Raw genomic sequence first — 13,222 nt, forward strand, 5'->3', positions numbered from 1 at the left:
TGTGTGTGTGTGTGTACATATTATAAACCATTCATAATTTAGTGACATCAATACACAAAGTTGTGGGTGTACATATTTTTTGAAATAGTGTGTGTGTGTGTGTGTGTACATATTATAAACCATTCATAATTTAGTGACATCAATACACAAAGTTGCATAAAAAACAATTGAAATTCAAACATCTATACTCTATAAATGTCAAATTAGCTGCAAGCATACAACATGAAGTCCTGCTGAAGTTGAAATCCTATTACAAATGCCAATAATGGCCATATGGCTGGCTCTCACTTATCATCATCCAAGCCTAAAGATGAGGATGATGAGTAGTCTCCATGTGTGAGAGGATTCCCATAAGTATCATATAGTGACTCCCACTCCCCCACGTCACCTGGTACATCCATACCCAATGTCTTCTCAACAATGGTAGAGGTCTAAGGTCTCTTCTCTGGAAGAGTTTGCATCTGGTTCTCTAGATCGCCTCTAGTGGTTACTCTAGTGGCTCTCCCCCTTGAATGTACACCACGAATGTACACCACGAGTATACACCCTAGTGCCTCTAGAGGTCGAAGGACGACTCTGCTGAGCTAAAGAAGTGAGGGAAGCGGTCATGAGAGCTCGAGACCGATCTTCAATGACTCATATATCAATGCCCTTAAGCTCTTTGTGAAGCTATCTATATATCTCCTCTTGCCCATCACGTACTATGTCGCTCTTCTCGGCATGCTGTTGTCCTGCAACGCTCGAGCCCTAAATATTAACCTATGGAGTATGTATTTACTAGTGACTAATCACGTTAAACTTACTATGAATTGTATGTCATAACTTATCACTTTTACCTGTTTTGTTCTATATCCATCTTTCAAAGATTCCAAATAAGTCGAAGGTTGGCTTTGCAAAATACCAACCTCTCTACTTGCATCGTGCTCAGGCGATTTTGGATCTTTGGATAAGAGAATAAGAACTCCAGCTCCTCTCATAGGTTCTAGAGTAACAATCCTTACATCCATAAATATTCAAGCATGTTGATGATGTTAGTAACTTCGTAGTAGTAAGTACTTATTAGTAAGTTAGTTGTAACAAATGTTAAAGCAACAACCTACACTCCAAATATAAATTTTTTATCAATATGTATTATGTATTATTACCTAGGATAATAGTCAAAGTGCAAGGGCTTTCAGCTAGGATTGATGATATCCATGTGTCTCCCACCAATCAAGAGGTGTCTTACACACCTATGGCAACATAGAAACATCGTGACTATAGAATTATCCAAGGTTATTGTTGACGCGCGTGTACACTCCCTAGCATTTTGGAATTATCTTGGATGTAAACACCCTTTAGCATTAGTAGCATTAGCTTAGGCTAATGAGTTGTAAGATTTGGTTTATTAAAAGATGACATATCAAGAAGTGGTTAACAAGAGGGCTAGTGGAGAGTTAGGATCTTGTAGAGGTTATGGGAGGCCAATAGTCACATGGGTAGCCCAATGGTCACATGGTTAGCCCAATAGTCACATGGGTATCCCAAGGGTCACATGGTTGGATGGCTATATAAAGCTCCTTTTGTATGCAAATTGTACATGATTCTGGCACACACAATATACATGATTTTGGCACACACAATACACATGATTTTGGCACACACAATATACATGATTCTTGTATACACAATACATAATATATTGTACATGACACTTGTACACACAATATGTGATGCATGGATATAGAATACACTATAATGTTATGTTGTTATGCTTGTATGTTTATCTTGTATCTTTTATCTTGTTCTTGATCCATGCCTCCTACTCCATGCTCATGTGTACATGTGTACTCCATGGCTATGTGTGTAGGAGCATGTGATTTTCCCATGTTAGCAAGGTGATGCTAACACTTGGCCATCACGACGGGACGAGAAGCTTTGATCTTCTCCTTGACCACAAGCTATTGAGTAGAAGTTAAATGCCTAATCCATACGCATTTCTTGCAATAGTAGCGTGCATTGCTTCTTTCTTGACTTTCTTGATTCGATTATGCTCTCCCTCAAAACTCCATGAGAAGGGAGATTAGCATGCTTCTTGGTGATTCTTAATGCTTTCATTATGCCTCATTAAGTGCTTCTTGCATCTTAGGTGCCCCCAAGCTGTTAAAAACATGCCAAAAAGATTAGTTGCACTTGTATGCAAATGGTACATGATTCTGGCACACATAATATACATGATTCTTGTATACACAATATATTGGACATGATTCTTGTATGCACAATATGTGATACATGGATGTGGAATACACTATGTTGTTATGTTGTTATGCTTGTATGTTTATCTTATGCCTTTATCTTGTTCTTGATCCATGCCTCCTACTCCATGCTTATGTGTACATGTGTACTCCATGGCTATGTGTGTAGGAGCATGTGATTTCCCCATGTTAGCAAGGTGATGCTAACACTTGGCAATCACGAGGGGACGAGAAGCTTCGATCTTCTCTTTCCCCATAAGCTCTTGATTAGAAGTCAAATGCCTAACCCTTAAGCATTTCTTAGCAAAACACGTGCGCCTGGCTTATTGTGTATTGGACATGGCCACCGGCATGTACCGTAGGGAAGACACCATAGTTCAACGTAGGTACCACGAGGGGGCTGTTTCAGTCTGTTAAAAGGTTTGATAACTGCCTTTCTGCTGAAACTTTTATAATATATTGGATGATACTTACTTAGGCCTTACATCTGCAAAAGCACGCCTAGCAAGCTCCTTAGCTTCGGGTGAGCTTTGAAGTAGTCCAAAATATGATGGTCGTAAGTACTTCATCCTCCCAACTCCATGCAGAGCATTCTCAATTGCTGGAAAGCAAGGCTCATAACCAGAGAACGCAGCTATTTTGTCAAGAAAGCAACCTTAATCTCCCAGCTATGATTCTCAGAGAAATGGAATCGTTCATTGATCTACACAAAAAGTCAAGGTCATCGATGTCTTTCCTAGCTAAGGAAGCAATTGGGCAGTCAATTACACACAATTCATGAGATGAAAATGGCAGAGTAACGTTTGGTGAAAAGGAATCTCAAATTCGTCTCTTTGTGTCAGGTTCACTTTTGCCTCTCACAGGACGGATCGCTACAGAAGTGAGATCCAGCCATGGTCGATGGGCTTGTCACCCCTTATGGAGTGGTAGATTCATATGGTCAGCAGGTGGCATCATATGATGGACAACATGGGGCTTACCCTGGTGTAGGAGCTCCAGCATCTATGTACAATGCGGCACAAGGATCTATAACCTCACAAATCCTAGTTCTTCAAGGCCAAGGCCTTTATGGTATATGCCTCCATATACCAAAGCCAACAATAGCTACTGTCATGTTACCAAAGTCAACAAACAGGTAGCTGTGTCAGGCTTCAACCAATAGGAGGAGGAGTGCCATCAATGCCATATTATGGAATGTACTTAGATGGTAGAATGCGTTGATCTCACTACTTCTCCGCATAGTTTGGCCTCACTCTACAAGAGCATTTTCTTTGTGTCCATGGTGTAATAATTCCAAGAGAACTATGCTGGCAGCTACTATTTCCCTCACCTTACTGAGGATGTAGATGATTTACTTGATGTAGCCATGGCCAATGATGCACATGGGCTACTTGATGTTATGCCTCACATAGTTCAAGATGATGATGATGTGTTTGATGTAGATGTAGCCATGGCCGATGATGCACATGGGCTACTCGATGATGACCCTCACATCATTGAGGATGATAAAGTTATTATGACTCCTTGGGCACCTTGGAATAATGTCTTTCCATGCACGGGAAATACACATAAGTAAGAGGTTTTTTTTTTAATGAACAATCAAGCAGCCTTGCGTGTGAATAACAACAACCTTGGTATTGCACCACTTGTGTTGGGAGCACACTAGTGTGGCGGGGGCTTAAATCAAATCAAAACACTAAAAATAGGGAGAATTGTGTCACGATCTAAATCACATAAGAAAGAAGGCAATTAAAAATCTAAAGGATTTCATGAGCACATTAAAAGAAGCACACATATGGCATACGACATGTTGTCTTTGATGATTCAACTCATCTATGCCTATTGTATAAAGTACGTGGAAAGTATTCTTCACCTCCGTGGGAAACTCGCCCGAGGGGGTGGGCGCGGACGACTTGATGAACTTGAATGGTAAGTAATTGGCCAATTCAAATACATCAATTGTTGAATTATTGTCTTGAAAAGTGGTGTAAATGAAAAAATGATATTAAATATTGAAAGAATGAAGCATGAGAGGGTCGGATGAGATGCTTAGCTGAGGATACTACTGAGATGCCTGTAAGACCTAGTAAGGAGGCCTGAGGTATGGAAGAAGCCCAGTGAGGTCCTGGCCACGATATTAATATTGAAAGAATGAGGCATGAGAGGGCCGGAGGAGATGCTTAGATGAGGATACTACTAAGACAGCCGTAAGACTCAGTGAGAAGGCATGAGGTCCAGAGGAAGCCCATGTGAGGTCCCAACCGCATCACCTGTAAGTCTTAAAATGAGGCATGAGAGTCTCTTGCACTGAGGATACTACTGAGACGCCTGTAAGACCTAGTGAGAAGGCATGAGGTCCGAAGGAAGCCCAATTCAAACAAGATCCCTACTGAGTCGCCTATAAGTCCCAGATAAAGAGGAATGAAAGCCGGAGGAGAAAGCTCAGTGAGATACCTGTCAGACGCCCGTAAGACCGAGTGAGAAGGCATTCGATTCGGAGGAAAATCTCATTGAGGTCCCTACCGAGTTGCCTATAAGAAAAAGGAACAAACTTTAAAAAAAAACAAAATGAAAATATTAAAAGCATAAGAAAATGATGTAATGATTTCTAGAATGCAGTTAGTTGTTGGGTGTTGTAATTTTAGAACCAAAGGGAAGACTCACTTTATGGACTTCGAGAGATGAGCTTCACTGTCGTGACATAGATAGTACATTAGGTTTATGTGGTTTTACATGATTATATTGTATGACTTGAGATGGCTTGCATTGTACCTTCTAGCAGAGCTACTTATTCACATAATTTCATGATGTACTTGGCATTGATAGGAGATAGTAAACTCCCAACTAAAAAAGGGAAAGAGAGGTGTGTTAGCATAGCCTTGGTAATATGGGAAAAAAACTTATGCTCCTAAACACATAGTCATGGAGTACACATGTACACACGAGCATGGTGTAAGAGACATGGATCAAGAAAAAGATAAAAGACACAAGATAAAGATACAAGCAAAACATCATAGTATATTCCATATCCATCATCTTGTGTGTCCAAGAATCATTTACAAAAGAATCATGTATATTGTGTGTATAATAATCATGTGTATTGTGTGTGCCAAAATCATATGTAAGAATCATTTACAGTTTGCATAAGAATCATGTATATTGAGTGTGCCAAAATCATGTGTAAGAATCATGTACAATTTGCATATAAGAGGGGCTTTATATAGCCATCCAACCATGTGACTCTTGGGATACCCATGTGACTATTGGGCTACCCATGTGACTATTGGGCTCCCATAACCTCCATAAGATCCTAACTCCCCACTAGCCCTCTTGTAAACTGCTTCTTAATATGATATCTTGTAATAACCAAATCCTGTAACTCATTAGCCTAAGCTAATGCTACTAATGCTAGGAGGTGTTCAAACCCAAGCTAATGCCAAAATTATAGGGTGTGTACACACTCATCAACATGATCTCCAATTGTTAGCATCACCTTGCTAACATGGGGGAAATCACATACTCCTACACACATAGCCATGGAGTACACATGTACACATGTACACATGAGTATGGAGTAGGAGGCATGGATCAAGAACAAGATAAAAGACACAACATAAACATACAAGCAAAACATCATAGTGTATTTCATATCCATCATGTATATTGTGTATCCAAGAATCGTGTAAGAATTATGTGCAGTTTGCATACAAGAGGGGCTTTATATAGCCACCCAACCATGTGACTCTTGGGATACCCATGTGACTATTAGGCTACCCATGTTGACTATTGGACTTATACATCAACACTATAGAGATTCTTCATATTCCAGATGTGATGACACCTAGCTTGTTCTTAGATGGTAGAATGTGCTGATCACTACTCTTCGGCATAGTTTTGTCCTCATTACAAGATCATTTGCTTTGTGTCCATGGTGTAATAATTCCAAAAGAACTATGTTGGTAGCTAATATCTCTCTCACCTTACTAAGGATATAATTGTTTTTGATGTAGCCATGGCCAATGATTCACATGGGCTACTTGATGCTATCCCTCACATAGTTGAGGATGATGATGTGTTCTTTGATGTAGATGTACCATGGCCGATGATGCACAAGGGCTGTTCAATGAAGGATGATACAATTACTATGACTCCTTGGGCACCTTGGAATTTGCCTTTCCATGGATGGGAAATACACATAAGCAAGAGGTTTTTTCACAAAATGAGCACTAAAAGTTAAGATCAAGTAGCCCTGTGTGTAAATAGCAAAAACCTTGGAATTGCACCAAGCTCTACTTGTTGTTGGGAGAACACTTGATCGTGCGCTAGAGTGGTGCACTAGTTTTGCAGAAGCTTTGATCAAATCAAACACTAAAAATTGGGGAGAAAGTGTGAGTTGTGTCACAACAAGGATAATCACACTAAAAATTATCAATTCTATATGTGAAAGCAGTATCATTAGAGAATGAGTTCAGAGGAATCTTGCATGCCTAAATCACATAAGAAAGAAGGCAATTAAGAATCTAAAGAAGCACATTAAAAGAAGCACACATATGGCATACGACATGTATGCTTTGATGATCCAACTCATCTATGCCTAATGCATGGAGTACATGGAACACATCCTTCACCTCTCCGGCGGAATGCAGGGTGGACGACTTGATGAACTTGAATGGTAAGTAATTGGCCAATTCAAATACATTAATTGTCTTGAAAAATGGTGTTTAAAAAATGATATTAATATTGAAATAATAAAGCATGAGAGGGTTGGAGGAGACGCTTAGCTGAGATACTACCAAGATGCTTGTAAGACCGAGTGAGAAGGCATGAAGTCTGGAGGAAGCCCAATGAGGTCCTGATCACGATATTAATATTGAAAGAATGAGGCATCAGAGGGCCGGAGGAGACGCTTAGATGAGGATACTATCGAGACGCCTGTAAGACCCAGTGAGAAGGCATGAGGTCCGAGGAAGCCCATGCGAGGTCCTGACCATGTCACGTGTAAGTCCTAAAATGAGGCATGAGAGGGCCAGTGGAAGAGTCTTGCATTGAGGATACTACTAAGACGCCTATAAGACCTAGTGAGAAGGCATGAGGTCCAGAGAAAGCCCAGTTGAAGATCCCTACTAAGTTGTCTATAAGTCTCAGATAGAGAGACATGAAAGCTGAAAGAGAAAGCTCAGTGAGATACCTTCCAAGACACCCGTAAGACCTAGTGATGAGAAGGCAGGAGGTTTGGAGGAAAAGCTCACTAAGGTCCCTATATCGAGTTGCCTGTATAAGGAAAAGGAACAAACAAACAAAAAACCAAAATGAAAATATTAAAAGGATAAGAAAATGATTTCTAGAATGGAGTTACGTGTTGGGTGTTGTAATTTCAAGACCTAAGGGAGGACTCACTTTGTGGACTTCTAGAGATAAAGCTAACTTTCCGGATACACTTTGTGGACTTCAAGAGATAAAGCTGACTTTCCGGACACATGGAGCAAAAGCAGGTGGCTACATCAACACAGATGGTAGCACACTTGAGTACCCTTGGACAAGATTCTTCATCAGCAAATAATTGTGGACTCTTCATCGGATTGGTGGAAATTATCTTCCCACCATCTCCTTGGTCTACCACATTAGTTTTATGTGGTTCTACATGATATATTGTATAACTTGAAATGGCTTGCATTGTAGCTTCTGGCAGCCACTTATTCATATATTTTCATGATGTACTTGGCATTGATATGAGATATTACACTCCCAACTAAACAAAGGGGAAGAGAGGTGTTGACGGGTGTGTACACCCCCTAGCATTTTGGCATTGGCTTGGGTGTGAGCACCCCCTAGCATTAGTAGCATTAGCTTCAGCTAATGAGTTGTGGGATTTGGTTATTAAAAGATGTCATATCAAGAAGTGGTTACAATAGGGCTAGTGGAGAGTTAGGATCTTGTAAAGCATATGGGAGCCCGATAGTCACATGGGTATCCTAAGAGTCACATGGTTGGATGCTATATAAAGCGCCTCTTGTATGCAAATTATACATGATTCTTACTCATGATTCTGGCACACACAATATACATGATTCTTGTATACACAATACACAATATATTGTACATGACTCTTGTACACACAATATGTGAGACATGGATATGGAATACACTATAATGTTATGCTTGTATGTTTATCTTGTTCTTGATCCAAGCCTCCTACTCCATGCTCATGTGTACATGTGTACTCCACGGCTATGTGTGTAGGAGCATGTGATTTTCCCATGTTAGCAAGGCTATGCTAACAGTTATTGGAGTATCCTATCATCTCTCAGTCTATATGTACATTCTTTTCATCCATCAAAACATGACTTGTGTACCGATCTCTCATGGCTAGAAGCGTGGCGTTCTTAAAAAGATCTGCACTCTCATCCTCTTGTAGAGAGGATGCAATAGTTCTACCATACCATTAATTGGACGACACATCCAATCCCATCTCCTCTCTACTACAAGGTGAAAAATCTCACCACCCCGTCAATGCCACCATCCATAAGTACATACTATGAACGATACTCTAGAGTCTAAGTTCTAACTCAATATTGAAGAATTCTTATTGAAGACAAGAGAATAGTAGTAATTTATAAATACTAAATATTGAATAGACATTATAATTTAGTATTCACCTGGATCTAAAGATTGACTGTACATGCTGCAAGCTCTCTTCATGCTCTAGAAAAGACGATAGAATATTCCCATGGTAGATTCCTCTATATCTATGATATGCAAGAGGATAAAAGGGGGTTTCAGGACTATGGTGATGCCATGTACTTTTATCTTGAACTCCTCATCTAACATCTTTATTTGGATGGTCCTTTTGTGACTTAATGATTTGGATTATGCATTTGCCTCCAAGGTGCATCGAATCTTGAACACATCAGGTAAACGTTCCAAGACCACATATATATAAGAAAATCTAGTCTTGGAAGATTACACGATATCTTTCGCACTATTTGAACGAAAAATAGCTAATGCTTCATGCTTATTTCTAAAGAAAGGAGCTATGTATGTCACATCTTTGATTTACAGGCTTCACCCAACTCAAGCTCCCAATATCTTCCATAAGAAGATCCAAGGAGCATGCAGCAAAAGGAGTCCACACAATGCTTGGAAACTCTTCCTTAATCAGGTCACCCATCCTCTTGCAATTAGAGGCATGTTTGTGACTACTTACACCACATTCTGTACCCCCACCTCCACAATAGCTTGATGAATGTGGTGGTAGATAAAATTAGTTGTGATTCACTCTCCTGCCTTGTTTGCATCAACTCCACACAAAATTAGGTACTAAGGCATGAAGAGACCAAGATATTAACTATTTGGTGTCGTCTCATGTCACTCCAACTATCTAAAATGATGGTGTAGCCAAAATTTTCCATACCTTCTTTGATAGGTTGGGGAGAAGCCTCAATTCTCTCCTTCTCTTACTTCAACATGGTGGTCATCTTGTTGTATTCTAAACCTATCCACCCATCCACACTGCCAACAGTTGGCAATCATCCTCTTCCACTAGTCCATACGTAGTGCATTGAAAGAGATATTGCACTCAATGAGAGTGCACTCTATCTCAATCTATGCCCTACATTATTTTCTCCTTGATCCATAACATGGAGTGCAAGGAGGAATCAATGCTGCATTGCTAAGAGGTTACCCAATAGGTGTAGAAGAAGCTGGCACTTCCTCATACTCAAAAACCCCTGCTCTCTTCCTGCTAGAGTTGTTGCATCTATAAGTAAAGGATCCAAAAACACATCATCATCAATGATAGTGCTACAAATATCTCTGGCATGTTGGAACTCCCTGGGGTTCTTCCTTATAAGAGCATCATCTCCTGTGGAATACTTGGGTACCCACCAATTCCTTGCCCCCCATCCTTGGCATGTGGTGAATGATCCACGTGATCGAGCTAGACTACTGCAAAGGGACAATAATGGCATTTCCAATAACGGGTGCCTGAACCTGCTGTTGTGGTTGATGTGATGTTAAGGATTATGATGTGTGTAATCCAATAAGCCCAATAAGCATTTGGTGCCTTTGGCAAGTTAAAATTTACAAAAATCAATAGAAGCCACATTATGGGCTAAATTTTGAAAATAGGGGGAATGAAAATTTGGGGAAAATACATAAAAGTAAGGGATTGAGGGTCCATGAAAGTTTCATGAATGTTTCCTAATATTGGGAAAATTTTGGGTATTCAGGGGAAAAAAAGGGAGAATAATGAATTTTGATAATTAGGGAATTAATGAATCATAAAATTGAGGGAAATTTTATAAAATTAGGGAGACTAGATTAGGGGGAATACATATGTATATATCCAAAATACTCAGCCTTGAAAAAGGCTAAAAAGAACTAGCTATCTATCTATGTCATCATCATAGTAATCATGTGAAGACATGTGAATACAAGGCGGGGTTGAAATATTGAGACTTGAAAAAGGCTAAAAAGTAGTACACTAAATCCATGAAATACTGAGCCTTGAAAAAGGCTAAAAGGGACTAGCTATCTATTTATCTCATCATCATAGTACTCATGTGAAGATATGTGAATACAAGGTGGGGTTCATGTGAGTATGAGTCTAAGTTATAAGGTAATCTCAAACCCATGTGGGATAGTGTTGGTGGGGGGGAATATCCTTGTCATCCATCTAGAATATTGAGAATAGGTGAAAAGAGGGTTGGCCATGTCCACTACATGTGGAGGAGCATCCTTGTGTCATCGAATAATTTTGCATGAGTGTAAGTTGTTACAAGGTAATCTCAAACCGATGTGGGATAGTGTTGGTGGGGGGGGGGCATTATTGTTATTCATCTAGAATATTGAGAATAGGTAAAAAGAGGCTGGCCATGTCCACTACTTGGGAGGAGCATCCTTGTGTCATGAAGAATTTTACAAAATTGAAGTTACGGCATGGACGGCCTATTGTGGGTTAGAGGGGCTAGGCCATAGGTATGGTGCGGTGCACTATAGTATGCAGATGAGTACGTAAAGTACCCATCTAGTTGAGTACTTTGAGTACGTTCACTTTTTGAAATAATGTGTGTGTGTGTGTGTGTGTGTGTGTGTGTGTGTGTGTAATAACCATTTATAATTTAGAAACACTGGTACACAAAGTTAAGGAAAAAATAGTTGAAATTCAAACATCTATGCTCTATAAATGTCAATGAGCTATGATCATGCAACATGAACTCCTACTGAAGCTGAAATAACACCAATAGCCATATAGCTGGCTCTCACTCATCATCCAAGCTTGAAGATGAGTATGATGAGTAGTCTCCATCTATGAGGGGATTCTCATCAGAATCATATAGTGGCTCTCGCTCCCCCACATCACCTTGTACATCAGTACTACCCGCCGATGTCTCCTCAACAATGTTAGAGGTCCTAGGTCTCTCCTCTAGAAGAATGCATTTGGTGCTCAAGATCACCTCTACTAGTCGCTCTAGTGGCTCTCCCTCTTGAATGTACTAGGAGTATACACCCTAATGCATCTAGAGGTGGAAGGACAACTCTATTGAGCTAAATAAGTGAGAAAAGTGGTTGTGAGAGCTCGAGTGACTCGTCTATCAATGCCCTTGTTCTCTCTGTGAAGCTGTCTCTATATCTCTCCCTACTCCATCATGTACTATGTCGCTCTCCTCAGCATGCTGCTGTTTGTCACGCTCAAGCTCCTTAACATCAACCTATGGAGCATGTATTCACTAGTAATTATTAGTGAATAATCATTTTAAACTTACTATGAAGTGTATGTCATAACTTATCACTTTTACTTGTTTTACATGTCATGGTCTATCCATCTTTCCAAGATTCTGAATTAGTCAAAAGTTGGCTTTACAAAATACCAACCTCTCTAGTTGCAATGTGCTCATGCATTTTGGATATTTGTGTGGATAAGAGAGTAGGAACTCTAGTTCCTCTCATAGGCTCCAGAGGAACAATCCTTACATCCACAAAGATTCAAGCATATTAATGCTAGTAACTTAGTAGTAAGTACTTAGTAAGTTAGTTGTAACAAATGTTAAAGCATTCACCCTACACACCAGAGATGAATTTTGGACTGAGGATACCCATGTGTCTCTCCCACCAATCAAGAGGTATCTTACACACCTTTGGTAGCATAGAAACACCGCAACTATAGAATTATCCAAGGTTATCTGAGTATCCTATATCTCTTGGTCTATGTGTACCTATACAGCTCGTATGTCAAAACACAACTCATGTACTAATCTCTCATGGGTAGAAGTGTGGTGTCCTTAAAAGATCTGCACTCTTGTAAAGAGGATGCAATAGTGCTACCATACCATGAATTGGACAACGCATCCAATCCCATCTCCTTTCTATAAGGTGTAAAATCTCATCCACCCTGTCTCAATGTCTACAGCTATAAGTACACACTACAAACAATTCTCTAGAGTCTAAGTTCTAACTCAAGGTTGATGAATTTAGACTGAGGATAAGAGAATAGTAATTTATAAATACTAAATATTGAATAGACATTACAATTCAGTATTCACTTGGCTTGGGAGATGATTATGAATGCTGCAAGCTCTCTCTTCATCTTCTAGAAAAGATGATAAAGTATTCCCATGGTAGATCCCTCCATATATGTGACAACATGCAAGAGGATAAAGAGGGGTTAAGACTATGGTGATGCCATGTACTTCTATCTAGAACTCCTCATCTAGCACCTTTCTTTGGATGTCCCCTTAGTGACTTCATGATTTGCATTATTCATTTTCCTCCAAGGTGGATCAACCACTAATCGATGAAGAGCATCTCAAACATTATACAAATGCTCCAAGACCACATACATGTAAACAAATCTAGTCCTTGAAGGTCATACGATATCTTTTACACCATGGGAGCAAAAAATAGCCAATGCATGATGCTTCTTTCTAAAGAAAGAAGCTGTGCATGTTGCATCTTTGATAATAGGCTTTACCTAACTCAAGCTCCCAATA

Source organism: Cibotium barometz, chromosome 45, assembly GCF_041138505.1.
Source record: "Cibotium barometz isolate CiBa-2024 chromosome 45, ASM4113850v1, whole genome shotgun sequence".
NCBI classification, from domain to species: domain Eukaryota; kingdom Viridiplantae; phylum Streptophyta; class Polypodiopsida; order Cyatheales; family Cibotiaceae; genus Cibotium; species Cibotium barometz.